This window comes from Staurois parvus, unplaced genomic scaffold, assembly GCF_062004578.1.
Source record: "Staurois parvus isolate SC_StPar_1 unplaced genomic scaffold, SC_StPar_1.0 ptg000147l, whole genome shotgun sequence".
NCBI lineage: Eukaryota > Metazoa > Chordata > Amphibia > Anura > Ranidae > Staurois > Staurois parvus.
The window spans coordinates 7,451,661-7,469,304 of NW_028317943.1; positions in this window are offsets into that span (position 1 = coordinate 7,451,661).

The window sequence follows — 17,644 nt, forward strand, 5'->3', positions numbered from 1 at the left end:
TGGTTCCCAGTGTTGCAGTGCACCAACTAATGAGCCAACCATCCCATTTTTTGTTTTTCGACATGCGTTTATGGAATAATGGTATTTCATAAAATAAAATAAATCATATGACTCTGGATTTACTTATTACTGTAAATTTGTGTGACTGTGTCCTAATTGGTCGGGAAATAATGAGTCAGAATTCACCATTTAGTGATAAGGCTTCTGCAAACTTTCCTGGCATATTTTCAACTGTTAGCTCTCTGTCTACTAGCAAATAGCAGGTTAAGTAGCCTATTCATATACAATTCTAAAAATAATTTTCTTTGTTTTTCAGCTTTTTGTCCTACATTTTTTCTTGTTTACAAAAATTAAAAATTTATATTTCCACTGTTGATGTATAAAAAAAAATAAAGAAAAATTAATTGGGTAAAAAAAAGAAATATTAAGAATGATAAATACAACATTAGGAAAGCTATTTTCTTCAGCTGCTGAAATTCACATATTAGAACTGAGACAAAAATAGCCCAAACCAGCTTTATAAATATGTGAAACGGTGAGTAATTATACTACCATATCATGGAAAAGATGGTAAAATTGCAATAGCAGCCTTTGTAAGTAGGCCACTAAAATTGGCTATGTATTACACACATTGTAAAAGCTTTTGAAGACATTTGTATAAATTGTCATATTAGTTGCCCTTGTTCTGGGTTGCTGTAGACTGCAAGTGTGGTGTTCTTATTGGTCTGAATTATCTACAATCAAGGAGTTTTCACTATGCCCATCCATATGGATTTGTAGATTCCCCAGACTGTATAAGAAACTACAGAGTGATGAAATCATTAGGCTCTGGTAAGCAAATGGAAATCTCCTAAGTTTAATATTCTGAAACACACACTTTTTAAAGACAAATATGAAACCCTCAAACAAAGGGAAAGCAGACTAACTGACCTTTTATTAGTTTTACAGTTTGTTGAACTGCACCAGACCAACCCACTTCCTTATGTTGTCAATGCCTTTATCTAATTACCCTTCTTTTATGCATGGTGTTCTTAAGTGCAGAAAAGGTATTGCAAATTCACCCACTGAAAACGTAATGTCAAGGCTGAGACCTTTCTCACAAAGGTCAATTATAGCCAAACCTGGATTAGAAATTTGAACTGATTGGTAAAGCAGAGTACAGACTTTCATGCAGTGAACACACTAACACCACATGGGAAGAGTGTTTTGAAACCTGACTGCATTGTATTACATGGAACTTCAATTTCTGCCTTTAGAAATACTGTGAAGGTCACGATAAAATGTAATTTTAATAAATTATGAACAAATCCTAGAAGCTAATGTTCTGAATCTGAAAAGAGGCTCTACTTAGCAGGGTACAAAAATGAAAAGCAGTCAAAAACCACTTCAAGAAACAAAATTTATAATATTTTGGAATGGTCTTCATAGTCCCTAGACTTAGTATAGCCAAAAGTCTAAAATTTTGTACAGGATATATAGGCACAGATGATATAAATGAAAATTATCCCGAAGCAAGAATAAAAACTTCTTTTGCAGAGAAATACCTTCTCCAGATGTTCTTAACCAGCTAAATTTTAACCTATAGGGTGTCTTTATTTTTTTTCATCTACCATATGGAAAAATATGCAAATGTTGCATTAAAAATAAGTTTGTTCCCTGGCAAGATTGTGATATCTCATTTTTGTTTTTTTAATCAAGCTGTACCCAAACTTTTGCAAACAACTGTAGGAAGGACGGAAATTATTGCGTTTAGAAATTGCTTTCTTCAGAATGCCACGCCATCCTCCCAAATGTGAATAAGATGTATGTGTATATCTATAAATTATGTGTTCTAAAAATAGCCATGATGTTATTCATTCTGAATTTAAAACACTTGTTTGTTAGGCAAAAAAGTCTTTGAGGCACCTTTCCAAAGTCCCTTAGGAACTGTAAACTAAGCATGGATGTTTGAGAGAAGGCAAAACTGCAGCTATCCTTTTATATTGCTTTATAATCTATTTATGGAACACAATGTACTGAAAAACTGCAGGTGTTAGGCTGCGGTGACAGCACTAATTATGTAAAACCTGACATTTTAGAACAAGAAAAAAACAATGCATAATTAAGCAGCAGCATCTACTTAATATGAATTAAAATTCAGGATATCCCATATCAGCTGTATATACTATGCCATGGTTAGAATACTAAACATAACATAATTCTTTAGCATATAAGTATTAATAATGATTGGAGAAACTGGCAATGCATCTTTCATGAAAATTGACCTATAATCAAATGTTAACTTAAAGCTAAGTTAGCAGTCTTGGAACAGCACACACATTAATAAGTATATAAAACACCTTTCCTAGTTGTGTTTTAGGCTTCCTACAGTGCAGTCACATGATCAGAAGACTGGGCATTTGTTTGGGTAATTTCTGCTTGGGGAAGATCCGCCTGTTTGAGTTCCGATTCTCCCCTTCATCAGAGATCATATGGCCAAATCTGTGTTTTATTCATGTGACCAACATTGGTATGATCTACAGGAATAAAGGAAGCCTGTTACCATTATAAGCTGTGTTCAGCTTTATTAAATTCTCCAATATCCAAGCTGCTCCACTTGGGTCACAGGAATCCTAACCCATATGGAAGAAAAATATCTTTGAAATATATTTAAAAAATACTTTTCCCAATATACTGCATGTTGAAATGCATTTTTATTACAAAATATATGAAAAATATTTTTAAAAATAAATTTGAAATATACTGTATGTTTTTAAAAATACAAATCTACATTTTTGGAATGCATTTACAAAATATATGTTAAAATTACTTTTTTATATGTAAAAAAGAGCTGAAGAATATATTTAAAAAATATATATTTTTAAAAATATACTTTTTTTAAATATATTCTTCAGATTTTTATATATAAAAAGTCATTTTAACATATATTTTTACATATATTTGTAAATGAATTCCAAAAATGTAGATTCGTATTTTTAAAGACATACAGTATATTTGAAAAGCATTTTTAAAAATATTGTTCATATATATTGTAATAAAAAGGCATTTCAACATGCAGTGTATATACAGTTGTGGCCAAAATTATTCAACCCCCAATGCTGTAAAGGGGTTTAGGGACTATAGTGTACATTTGGAATTGTATTCAGAATCAAATCCTACAAGGACGTTGTAACTACCCAAATGCAACTAAAATGACATCAATTGTTTATGTAATACAGTAGTAAATGGTTCTTATGTGGTTTCTTCATTGCCACAATTATTCAACCCCTTAAAGACTACCACTCTGAAGAACAGAGGTTCATACAGGTGCTTTCCATCAGGTATTGAAAACACCTGTGGATGTCACCGAGCAGCAATCAAGCATAATAAGCACCAATTAGGCAGCTTTAAAATGACTGTGATACTCAGCTCCTTCTAGACATTTACTGGTGTGGTTACAAACATGGTGAAGGCAAGAGAATGGTCCAGGAAGACAAGAGAAGAGGTGATTTCTCTTCACAGGAAGGGCAATGGCTATAAGAAGATTGCAAAGATGTTAAACATACCAAGAGACACCTTAGGAAGCATCATTCGCAAATTCAAGGCAAAGGGCACTGTTGAAACGCTACCTGGTCGTGGCAGAAAGAAGATGCTGACTTCGACTGCTGTGCGCTACCTGAAGCGTAGAGTGGAGAGAAGTCCCCGTGTGACTGCTGAGGAACTGAGAAAAGATTTGTCAGATGTGGGTACAGAAGTTTCAGCCCAGACAATAAGACGCACACTGCGTAATGAAGGCCTCCGTGCCAGAACTCCCAGGCGTACCCCCTTGCTGTCTCCAAAGAATAAGAAGAGTCGACTGCAGTATGCCAAAAGCCATGTGGACAAACCACAAAAGTTGTGGGATAGTGTTCTGTGGACTGATGAAACAAAATTAGAACTGTTTGGGCCCATGGATCAACGCTATGTTTGGAGGAGGAAGAACAAGGCCTATGATGAAAAGAACACCTTGCCTACTGTGAAGCATGGTGGAGGGTCAATCATGCTTTGGGGCTGTTTTGCTTCTGCAGGTACAGGGAAGCTTCAGCGTGTGCAAGGTACCATGAATTCTCTTCAGTACCAGGAGATATTGGATGGAAACGTGATGCAGTCCGTCACACACCTGAGGCTTGGGAGACGTTGGACCTTTCAACAGGACAATGATCCCAAGCATACCTCCAAGTCCACTAGAGCATGGTTGCAGAGGAAAGGCTGGAACATTTTGGAGTGGCCATCGCAGTCACCAGACTTAAATCCGATTGAGAACCTCTGGTGGGACTTAAAGAAAGCAGTTGCAGTGCGCAAGCCTAAGAATGTGACTGAACTGGAGGCCTTTGCCCATGAAGAATGGGCGAAGATACCCGTAGATCGCTGCAAGACACTTGTGTCAAGCTATGCTTCACGTTTAAAAGCTGTTATAACTGTAAAAGGATGCTGTACTAAGTACTAAGATTGAATGTCACTTGGGGGTTGAATAAAACTGATAATGCTGTGAGCACAGAAAAGACATTTGTGGTTATTTCATTATAACTGTTATGTTATATTTGTCTGACCTACAAGTGCCTCTTTAATGTAAATGTAAGCAAGATGACTGAATGATCAAAAGCAATGTCAAACTGGCCAAAACACTCAATTTCAGTGGGGGTTGAATAATTTTGGCCACAACTGTATATATATATATATATATATATAATATAAAAAAAGTGCGCCAAAGGAATAAGTGAAAAATAAATGCTGCTGTTCAAAAATTGACCAAACATTAAACTGTACTTATAGAAGTAATATAGCGCAAATAATACAAATATTCAAAATGTAAAAAAAATTATATATTAAAGTCCAACAAAATAGTCCCAAATTAAAGTCCAATGTCCCAAAAATTTGTGAAAAAAATATTTTATAGAACTGTAACTCAAACTTCATAAACTTTCCAGCATGCTCACATCTTCTGTAAAAAAGAATTTTTTTGATCCACACTCACCAAATGCTGTGAATTCCCGAGCTAGTATAGCTTTAAGATACAAAAAGACAAGCCTGCAGGTGGGGTGTGGTATCCTCAGAAGTTGTAATACTCTTTAAGCGATTTCTCACTGGCTCTCCTTCCCAGATATTTCCACATATAGCGATAAATGTAAAAGAAAAGATGCCAACAATATATTACTATATACCGTTAATTTTTTTTTTATATATATATATATATATATATTTTAAGTGCCAAAAAACCTTCCTTACACTCACATAAGGTGGCTAGACTCCAATTTTCATGGAATTCTGTGTCTCCCAAATCACAGATGATAATCCATCCTTAACTTCCTCCAAGCTCTCACTCCTGGATGGATGGACAGATGGATAGGGATAATTTGTGACCAGCTTGTTACTCTCAAGCCTTCGCCAATGATTCCTCCTTAGTTTACCTCAAATTCATTCTCATGGATGGATGGATGACAAATGCAGCTCAGAATCCCAACGCCTCAAAAATAACATAGAAGGAGGAGGCTCTGTGATCAAGGACAAAACCAAACCAGAAATTCACCCAAAGGCTGAACGGTATCCAGAAATCTCGTAAGCCACAGAGCCCCGATATTCTGTAGTTCCTAACTCTACACATTTCTTGAAATATATTTTGAAAAATATTGAATATGGCCAAAATTGTAGCATTTCAAATACATGGTAATATATTTGGAAAGAATAATTTAAAAACATAGTTCAAATATATTTTTCTTCCATATGGGAATGCCTTCCTCTCTTTCCGAAGTTATTGGTTGGCTCTGGAAGGAGAAAAATGCATTAGTTACCGTGAAGCAGGTAGAACAGCATGGATAGTGGAGACTTTAATAAAGTTGATAAAGACTTTTAATGGTGAGGCTTTCTTTTCTTATGAGTCTGTAAGTGGAGTCTATAGAGTGGCCAGAGACTGCTGGAAGCCAGCTCCCTGAGATGGAGGATTATTGGGAGGGGAGCCTGCAGCAGAACTTTGCCTTTGGTACAACATTTATCGAAGTTTGTTCGCATACTACAGTGTCTCAGTCATAATAGACTACCACATCTTTAAAGGGTCAGACCACTCAAAATTATATTTTTAGTCATACACTACATTAGTCCCTTGTGCCACCTTTAATAATCTTTTTGTGCACCTGTTGGATTCTCATTTGGTGTTGCCCATCCCTCTGTTGGACTGCTTTTGGACATCCCATTGGTTCTCGAATACTTCATCCTGTGTCCTGTAACATACAACTAAGAAAATAGGATTTTTGTCTTACCTAAAAAATATTTTTTTCTTGGTGTACATTACAGGAAACATGTCCCTATCCACTGTTGTTATGATCCACTTCTATCATTGCATGCTACTACACATTTTGGAGTGGCTGTTCTGACAGATTTACTTTGTCCAGGACTGACTCTTTTACAGGTGTCAGTATAACCCACTGATTCCAATATAGTTCTGCTGTGTCCAGTATAGTACTCTAAGAAAGGATTGTATGGGTAAAACAAAAATCCACATTTCTTTTTAGTAATATGTTACAGCCCCTGGCTTCTTATGCTACTCCAGAAGTGAGACATATATCCCAGAATTCTCAGCTTTCATCTACCCTGGAGTTTTGGGTTTATTCCACACACCTATGAGTGCATTTTTCATAATGCAAACAAATAAAAATCAATCAGGCAGTGGGAACCCTCACAATGGCCACTGCAGGTGTTCAGACCCAGGGTCTCAAGTGTAGAGATTTTCAGCATGTGCCACAACCTGAAATGTTTGTTTTCAGTAGATTGACCATTTTATTGTTTAGTAGACTGAACCTTTAACAGACTGTACTTTGTGAATTATCATATCTATTATATATAATATACCATATTTTTATATTACATACAATATATCTTTAAAAAAAACACAGATCTGCCTTTAATCCATAATAATTGCTCCTGCCATTGAATAATACATTTTCTTTTTTTCTGTGCAGCCAGTCCTTGGTCCTTAATACCATGTTTTACATGTTTTTTTTTACCAGATGAGTAAGTCTATATATTTTCTGAGCTGCAATTCTTTCTATATGTGGACTATACCTCATAGCCATCTATGAACCACTGTTGTGAACCACTTAAATGTCTCAGGGATCAGAAAAGAAATGCTGTCTCTTAAGGAGTACTCCAATATGGCAAACTTCTGTGCCACTTGCTGGGTACTGCAGTTGTTCCCACCAAGTCAATAGGGGTCAGCAGAAGGACTCTCAGCAACAAGCAAGGGGTATGCCAGCACAAAGAGCCAGATCTGTGGCAGAAGTGACAAATTGTAGTTTTAGAAGATGGACTTGCATGTAAAAAGCTACTTTTGTTTTGTATGTACTATCCCATAGTTTGTATGAGGACAAGTGTGAGGCTTAATACTTGTACTTGCTATAATAACTATGAATTAAACTGCCTTAGTCATTGATTAGGCAGTTTGATACGATTAAAATAACTGCAGTGATTTTAATTCATGGAGATGCCTTCATCCCCTGCCAGCCCCTACAATACTACCTAGTGACATAAAGTGGCAGGAACCATAGTGCATTTCGTGAGATCCGAAATCTGATACTCCCATAGGTGTTGCATTTTGAAGATTCTTGTGTATACAGTTTCTTTTCAATACAGTGGAGTCTGGCAACTGGGGGCACATTTTTTAGTATTTTGAGGGGGGGTTGAGCTATATTTATGCTTTACTTTGGGGTTTTCAGGTAGTGGGGTATAGCAACCCTGTAGGGCAGGGGTGGGCAACTGTGGCCCTCCAGCTGTTGTAGAACTACAAGTCCCATGAGGCATTGCAAAACTGATAGTTACAAGCATGACTCCCAAAGGCAGAGGCATGATGGGACTTGTAGTTCACCAACAGCTGGAGGGCCACAGTTGCCCACCCCTGCTGTAGGGGTTTTTGCGATACGACGCTGCGTTACTTGAACTGACAATTGCGCGATCAAGCAATGCTGCACCCAAATGAAATTTATGTCCATTTTTCCCACAAATAGAGCTTTCTTTTAGTGGTATTTGCTCACCTGTGTGTTTTTTTATTTTTAGCACTATAAACAAAAAAAGACCTACAATTTTGAAAAAAAAAATTTTTGGACTTTTTTGCTATAAAGCATATCCAGTAAAAAAAATTTAAAAAATCTAATTTCTTCATAAACTTAGGCTAAACTGTATTCTGCTACATATCGTTGCTAAAAGAAATCCCAATACATGTAAATTAATTGGTTTATGTGAAAATTATAGTGTCTACAAATGGTGGTTTATATCATGGAATTTTTTTTTTTTTTTTTATACTTGTAATTAGAGATGAGCGAATCGAACCAGGCGAAGTGGAATTCGTTTCGAATATCAGGAAAAATTCGATTCGCATCGAATCCGAATTTTAGCAAACTTCGGGTGCACGAATCTAATTTTTCCCGATCAGCCGGCAAAAGTGTCACTGCAGAGAGCTCCGCTATTTCTGACAGTTCTGACAGTTCATTTACAGCGGTTGAAACATTGTATCTATTTGTTTCCATTTAGGATACAGATGTTTTTATTTGGAAATAAATAGATACAATGTTTCAACCGCTGTAAATGTGAAGGAACTGTCAGAGAACTGTCAGAAATAGCGGAGCTCTCTGCAGATACACTTTTTGCTGTACTTTAATTCTTCTTCTTTTCATTCTTCTTCTTCTTTTCATTCTTCTTCTTCTTCTTCTTCTTCTTCTTTTCATTCTTCTTTTCATTCTTCTTCTTATTCTTTTCATTCTTCTTCTTTTCATTCTTCTTTTCATTCTTCCTCTTCTTCTTTTCATTCTTCCTCTTCTTCTTCTTCTTTTCATTCTACTTCTTCTTCTTTTCATTCTTCTTTTCATACTTCTTCTTCTTTTCATTCTTCTTCCTCTTCTTTTCATTCTTCTTCTTCTTCTTCTTCTTTTCATTCTTCTTTTCATTCTTCTTCTTTTTCTTTTCATTCTTCTTTTCATTCTTCTTCTTCTTCTTTTCATTCTTCTTCTTCTTCTTTTCATTCTTCTTCTTCTTTTCATTCTTCTTCTTCTTCTTTTCATTCTTCTTTTCATTCTTCTTTTCATTCTTCTTCTTCTTTTCATTAGTCTTCTTCTTCTTTTCCTTCTTCTTTTCATTCTTCTTCTTCTTTTCATTCTTCTTCTTCTTCTTTTCATTCTTCTTTTCATTCTTCTTTTCATTCTTCTTTTCATTCTTCTTCTCATTCTTCTTTTCATTCTTCTTCTTCTTCTTTTCATTCTTCTCATTCTTCTTTTCATTCTTCTTTTCATTCTTCTCATTCTTCTTTTCATTCTTCTTCTTTTCATTCTTCTTCTTCTTTTCATTCTTCTTCTTCTTCTTCTTCTTCTTCTTTTCATTCTTCTTTTCATTCTTCTTCTTCTTCTTTTCATTCTTCTTCTTCTTCTTTTCATTCTTCTTTTCATTCTTCTCATTCTTCTTTTCATTCTTCTTTTCATTCTTCTTCTCATTCTTCTTTTCATTCTTCTTCTTCTTCTTTTCATTCTTCTTTTCATTCTTCTCATTCTACTTTTCATTCTTCTTTTCATTCTTCTTCTCATTCTTCTTTTCATTCTTCTTCTTCTTTTCATTCTTCTTCTTCTTCTTCTTTTCATTCTTCTCATTCTTCTTTTCATTCTTCTTCATTCTTCTTCTTTTCATTCTTCTTCTTCTTCTTTTCATTCTTCTTTTCATTCTTCTTCTTCTTCTTCTTCGTCGTGCCCCGTGACTGCCCAAATGAGTGAAGTGTGCGGTGATTCTAAGATCGACGGCACTCATCTGCATGTCATACTGACTGACAGTATTATTTCTCTTCCCCAGCAGACTCCAAGGGCATTTAAATTAAAGGTACAGTGTTCTGCACTAATATAAAGGCTCTCTGAAGCCTAGAAACCCTTTTAATAAGTTAAATTCGCGGCGAATAAATTCGCATCGAATCGAATTTCTCCCGCAAATTCGGCGAATCAGCCGAATCGCATTTTTGAATAATTCGCTCATCTCTACTTGTAATGGTGGCAATCAGCGACTTATAGTGGGACTGTGTCGGGCATTCTGACACTGGGTGGGAAATGACTAACTGCCACTGACATCCCCAATGACACTAATACAGTGATCAGTGCTTATAAAAAGCACTGACACTGTACTAATAACACTGGGCAGGAAGGGGTTAACATCTCGGCCAATCAAAGGTTAACTGTGTGCTGTTTTACAAGTGCTGTGTGTGATTTACTGTGTGAAACATTTTTACAAGTGCTGTGTTTGATTTGTGTGGGAAATATGCTGCTGTGTATTTCTCTGCAAAGCAGAGAAATACACAGCAGCATGTTATTGCTGGCAGGAGAGAGACCTGTGTTATTGACACACAAGTCTCTCCCCTGCCAGTGTTACTTGGTGATCGCCGGGTGCCGGTGGAGAATCTCCGGCTGGGACTGGCGATTGACATCCGTAGCCGCCAATAGCGGTACAGGCAGATCAGCACACGCGCGCGCGCCCCCTACCCAAAAATGCAAATCACATATATATAGTATTTCTCCCATCGGGTGGAGGGCAATTGGTTAAGAAGGAGGTGCTTGCCCATACCTTTCTTTACCTTCCTTTAGGGCCCTGTAAACTATCAAACATAGGATGGACAACATTCATGCGTTGCAATAAGGTCTGTGTATGGACCAACCAGGGTTCTAGCATTAGACCTTTGCCTCAGCAAATCTATCACTTCTGACTGCATGTTCTTCTTGCTGTTATGCTTGCAGTGATTGTATGTATGACTTCAATATATACTTGCAAAGAGATATTAGACAAAGAAAACATAAGTTCTGTAGTATAAGTCATTGTAGATCATAAAATGCCGACAAAGTTGGGTGTTTTTTCCTTAAAGATTTTACACAAAAGCAAACAACTAAAATATATTTTTCAGTTACAAATGATTAACTATTAGGTCTTTATGTTAGTTTACAGTATACCACACTTAATATTCATTATCTGAGAAGGAAAAATTAAGTCAGAGATGCGAATGTGCAGGACAGAATTGACAGCTGACAGTAAAATAAAATGAACAGCTAAATGAAAATGAGTACTGATAAGAAAAAGAGTTACAAAAGTTAATTATCCATATTGTTATTAGCAATTCAATGATTTTACTATACTACATATTATATTGGAAATTAGAATTCAATAATTTGCAATATGATGTCATGGCAGACCAAAGCCTACATGCTGGAATGCTTGCCACTGTTCCTTCTTGTGCCTCTCTTCTACTGGATCTAATACCGTTGCATGTGCTGCTAACGGTCTCTCTCTTCTTCCTATTGGACCTTTTGGATCACGTGTGCATTCTACATTGGAGTACATGTGGCATCTTCAGGCCAAGTTTCCTGCTAATTTGTGGCCTTTGTGTCAGAGGCAGGCCTAATACTTTTGGCTCTATGCTGATTCTTGGGAGCACAGCTCATTCTGCCCCTTGCCTCTTTTTAAACCCTGTAGCAACCTCAAATGGATGTTCCATTGGGGAAAGGCTGTTGCTGCTGGCCTGGTGTTTAGATTTTTACTCAGTGGTCTCATTCATTATGGCAGGCAAACGAATCAATCAATGCAGAAGAGGATCTAGCGCCTGTCTGGAAATGAACATTTTTTTTACACAAAGTTAAAGGAATTATCACATTTCCTTTAATGTTTAAAGTTAAGGATTTAATTGGGAAAACCTTCATAAAAAGTCCAGTGTTTCTAATCATCCTGCCAACATGTATTCCTTTTGCATTTCTTCTGCATTTGGCAAGAGTTAGAAATAAAGTAAAGTGTAAACAAGCCCTTAAAGACAGGTTCATGAATGCAGATCTCAAGAGGATCTAAGCTGGAGTGGCATGTAAGCTGACTTTTTCATTGTCCATGGTGAGAGCCCTCCAGGCCTGGATTTCCAATATGGAAGAAGTTCTTGTTTTCAGAGTTCTGAGAGAAACTATGTTAACCGTCCTTCAGGAAATTAAGATGTTATTTTTGGTAGCCCCATAGAAGAAGATATTAAGAGAGTAACTACTAATAAATCAGGTTACTACCAAAAGATCAAAGAGGTAGGTAATAGGCCTTTTAATATAAAAGACCAGTTCAAAGATGTTAAGTAGAGATGAGCGAATCGAAGTAGGCGAAGTGGAATTCGTTTCGAATATTAGGAAAATTTTGATTCGCATCGAATCCGAAAATAAGCAGACTTCGGATGCGCGAATCGAAATTTTTCCTAAAATGGCGGCGACGGAGCGGGGATGTCTGGGAAGGCGCGCAGACAAGGCGCGCTGACCCATAATGCATTCATTCATGACATGTGATCGCATTAGCCAATCAGCAGCCAGCCAGCCAGCACAGTGTAATGGTCGAGCTATAAATGGCGGCCATTTTAGAATTCTCCATTTGCCTCCAGTCATTCAACAGAGGCAGACCTGGCTGTATGCAGGGAGAGAGTTAGGGACAGAGAAACGTTACTTAGGGACACAGAAACGTTAGTTAGGGCCACAGAATCAATACTTAGGGCCATAGAAACATTACATAGGGCCACAGAAACGTTACTTAGGGCCACAGAATCGTTAGGGCCACAGAAACGTTACTTAGGGACACAGAATTGTTACTCAGGGACAGACAGAATTGTTACTGAGGGATACAGAATTGTTACTGAGGGCCACAGAATCGTTACTTAGGGCCACAGAAACGTTACTTAGGGCCACAGAATTGTTACTTAGGGACAGACACAGAATTTTTACTGAGGGACACAGATTTGTTACTCAGGGCCACAGAATCGTTACTTAGGGCCACAGAAACGTTACTTAGGGCCACAGAACTGTTACTTAGGGACAGACACAGAATTGTTACTGAGGGCCACAGAATCGTTACTTAGGGCCACAGAATTGTTACTTAGGGACAGACACAGAATTGTTAGTGAGGGACACAGATTTGTTACTGAGGGCCACAGAATCGTTACTTAGGGCCACAGAAACGTTACTTAGGGCCACAGAATTGTTACTTAGGGACAGACACAGAATTGTTATTGAGGGACACAGAATTGTTACTAAGGGCCACAGAAACGTTACTTAGGGCCACAGAAACATTACTTAGGGCCACAGAATCGTTACTTAGGGCCACAGAAACGTTACTTAGGGCCACAGAAACGTTACTTAGGGCCACAGAAACGTTACTTAGGGACACAGAATTGTTACTCAGGGACAGACAGAATTGTTACTGAGGGCCACAGAATCATTACTTAGGGCCACAGAAACGTTACTTAGGGCCACAGAATTGTTACTTAGGGACAGACACAGAATTGTTACTGAGGGACACAGATTTGTTACTGAGGGCCACAGAATCGTTACTTAGGGCCACAGAATTGTTACTTAGGGACAGACACAGAATTGTTACTGAGGGACACAGATTTGTTACTGAGGGCCACAGAAACGTTACTTAGGGCCACAGAAACGTTAGTTAGGGCCACAGAAACGTTACTTAGGGACACAGAATTGTTACTCAGGGACAGACACAGAATTGTTACTGAGGGATACAGAATTGTTACTGAGGGCCACAGAATCGTTACTTAGGGCCACAGAAACGTTACTTAGGGCCACAGAAACGTTACTTAGGGCCACAGAATTGTTACTTAGGGACAGACACAGAATTGTTATTGAGGGACACAGAATTGTTACTGAGGGACACAGAACCGTTACTTAGGGCCACAGAATCGTTACTTAGGGCCACAGAAACGTTACTTAGGGCCACAGAAACGTTACTTAGGGCCACAGAATTGTTACTTAGGGACAGACACAGAATTGTTACTGAGGGACACAGATTTGTTACTGAGGGCCACAGAATCATTACTTAGGGCCACAGAATTGTTACTCAGGGACAGACACAGAATTGTTACTGAGGGATACAGAATTGTTACTGAGGGACACAGAACCGTTACTTAGGGCCACAGAAACTTTACTTAGGGCCACAGAATTGTTACTTAGGGACACAGAATTGTTACTCAGGGACAGACACAGAATTGTTACTGAGGGATACAGAATTGTTACTGAGGGCCACAGAAACGTTACTTAGGGCCACAGAAACGTTACTTAGGGCCACAGAAACGTTACTTAGGGCCACAGAATTGTTACTTAGGGACAGACACAGAATTGTTACTAAGGGACACAGAATTGTTACTGAGGGCCACAGAAACGTTAGTTAGGGACACAGAAACGTTACTTAGGGACACAGAATTGTTACTCAGGGACAGACACAGAATTGTTACTGAGGGACACAGAATTGTTACTGAGGGCCACAGAACTGTTACTGAGGGCCACAGAACTGTTACTTAGGGCCACAGAAACGTTACTTAGGGCCACAGAAACGTTACTTAGGGCTACAGAAACGTTACTTAGGGCCACAGAATCGTTACTTAGGGCCACAGAATCGTTACTTAGGGCCACAGAAACGTTACTTAGGGACACAGAATTGTTACTCAGGGACAGACACAGAATTGTTACTGAGGGACACAGATTTGTTACTGAGGGCCACAGAACCGTTACTTAGGGCCACAGAAACGTTACTTAGGGACACAGAATTGTTACTCAGGGACAGACACAGAATTGTTACTCAGGGACACAGAATTGTTACTGAGGGACACAGAATTGTTACTGAGGGACACAGAATTGTTACTGAGGGACACAGAATTGTTACTCAGGGACACAGAATTGTTACTCAGGGACACAGAATTGTTACTGAGGGACACAGAATTGTTACTGAGGGACACAGAATTGTTACTCAGGGACACAGAATTGTTACTCAGGGACAGACACAGAATTGTTACTCAGGGACAGACACAGAATTGTTACTGAGGGACACAGAATTGTTACTGAGGGTCACAGATTTGTTACTGAGGGACACAGAACCGTTACTGAGGGCCACAGAAACGTTACTTAGGGACACAGAATTGTTACTCAGGGACAGACACAGAATTGTTACTCAGGGACACAGAATTGTTACTGAGGGACACAGAATTGTTACTGAGGGACACAGAATTGTTACTCAGGGACACAGAATTGTTACTCAGGGACACAGAATTGTTACTGAGGGACACAGAATTGTTACTCAGGGACACAGAATTGTTACTCAGGGACAGACACAGAATTGTTACTGAGGGACACTGAATTGTTACTGAGGGACACAGAATTGTTACTGAGGGCCACAGAACTGTTACTTAGGGCCACAGAAACGTTACTCAGGGACACAGAATTGTTACTCAGGGACAGACACAGAATTGTTACTCAGGGATACAGAATCGTTTAATTAAAGAGTATGTCAGACAACATGCAGAGGAGTGGCAGAGGAGGCAATGTTTTAGGAGCGAGCAGACGTGGCAGCAGAGGAAGGGGTCGAGGCAGCACTATTCGCAGCCAGAGGCCAGTGCTCCCGGTGTCATCCAGCGGTCGTGTCTCCACCGACAACCCTGCCGTCATCGATTGGTTGGCTCGGTCGTCTTCCTCTTCCCAGGTCACCTCTGACACCTACAGCCAACGGTCGGTGGGTACGTCAGACACAACCGTTAGTTGGCATGGCCCGGGACCAAGCCCACTGAAATCACGTGTCCTCTACCTGCCCCTGTCCTTTGGTGTTCCCTCACCAAGCGAAGTATCGCATGCTGTGGGCTCAGCCCCACTGTACAGTGAGGAAGAGCAAACAGAGGGCGGTCAGGAACGGGGGGAGACATCCGCCTCTTCAGCAGCCAGGCGAAGAAGTAGTGGCGAGGAGAGTGGCTCGGTAGCCGGTCTAGAGACAGGTCTGTCTCCTGACCCACACGCAGCCGAGGGGGCTAGTAGTGAGGCGGAGACCCTAATTGATGATGAGGAGGCTGATCGCACTTGGCAGCCTCGTCGTCATCAGGCTATTGCTTCCGCATCATCAGGAGAAGAGGGTGGCAGCTTGGCAGCGAGCAAAACAGTCGGTGGGTTGCCCAGGAGGCAGCAGGGTCGCAGCAGTGTCAGTGGAGGCAAACGGCCACGGAGTACAGCACCAGCTCCACTGCAGCCTACCACCACGGCCAGTAGTGGTGCCGGTGTGCACGGAGGAAGCAGCAGTCAGCCAGTGAGGAGTATCGGGGGCAAAGTTTCCTACTCGGCGGTGTGGCAATTTTTTGTCAAGCCGCCCGAGGAAGTAAACGTAGCCGTATGTCGACTATGTGGCCAGAAAGTCAAGCGTGGCCAGGGGGCCCATGTTGGGACTACAGCGTTGCGGCAGCATATGCAGCGTCGCCATTTGGTGGCCTGGGAAAACCGTGATAAAGATACGGCGGTTCTGCCCGCCCCAGCCCCCGCTCCATCACCCGCTCCGTTACTTGCTCCGTCACCCGACATCAATCGCCCTCTATCAGCCAGTCAAGGCTCCAACACCTCTGCTGAGGGGAGTTGTCGCTCGTTGCCATCTTCCGCTCGTTCAGATGCTCCTTCTCCTGCTACTCCTCTTCACGGATTCCGTCAGCAGTCTTTCTTGGAATCCGTTTCCAAGAGACAACAGTTTGCGAGCACGCACCCGACGGTGCAAAAGCTGAACGTCCTCCTGTCCAAGTTGCTGGTGCTGCAGTCCCTCCCTTTCCAAGTGGTGGACTCAGCACCTTTCCGAGAAATGATGGCTAGTGCCGCGCCGCGGTGGAGAGTGCCAAGCCGTCATTTCTTCGCCAAAAAGGCAGTGCCAGCCCTGCATTCACATGTAGAAGAGATGGTGGGCCAGTCTTTAAGCATGTCGGTCTCTGCCAAAGTGCACGGCAGCGCCGACGTGTGGAGCTGTAACTACGGTCAGGGACAGTACATGTCATTTACGGCCCACTGGGTGAACGTGGTGCCGTCATAGCCGCACCAGCAACTTGGACAGGTCACGCTGCTTTTGCCTCCACGTTTGCACGTTCTTGGTCCGGCAAAGATGTCCGCCTCTACCACCTCTTCTTCCGCCGTGTCCTCAGCCGCCACCCCCGTGCCAAGTCCCATTACCCGACCGGCATATCACATGTGCAGGGCGCAACGGTGTCACGCTGTGCTGCACCTGGTATGCCTTGGCGAACGTAGTCACACAGGGGAGGAACTTCTCAGTGTAATGAACAGAGAAATCGACAGATGGCTGTCTCCGCGCAAACTGAAAATCGGAACCATGTTGACCGACAACGGAAAGAACATGGTGTCTGCTCTGCGTCAAGGAAGGTTGTGCCATGCGCCATGCATGGCTCACGCGTTCAATCTGGTTGTCAAGCGGTTCCTAAAATCCACCATCCCACTGCAAGACATGCTTAAAATGTCACGTAAACTTTGCATGCATTTCAGCCATTCCTACACCGCAAAGCACACCCTCCTTGAGCTGCAGCGGCAGAACGGAATTCCACAGCATCGCCTGATCTGCGACGTTGCAACAAGGTGGAATTCAACCCTACACATGTTAGACCACCTTTACGAACAGCGAAAGGCCATCACAGATTTCCTGATGTTACAAGCGGATAAAGGTACTCCCCTGTGTAACTTCGATGTCAGCCATTGGCAGCTCATGCGTGACACCTGCCGCTTGCTCAGGCCCTTTGAGGAGGCCACGCTATTCGTGAGTCGGCAGGACTATGGGATGAACGACGTCATTC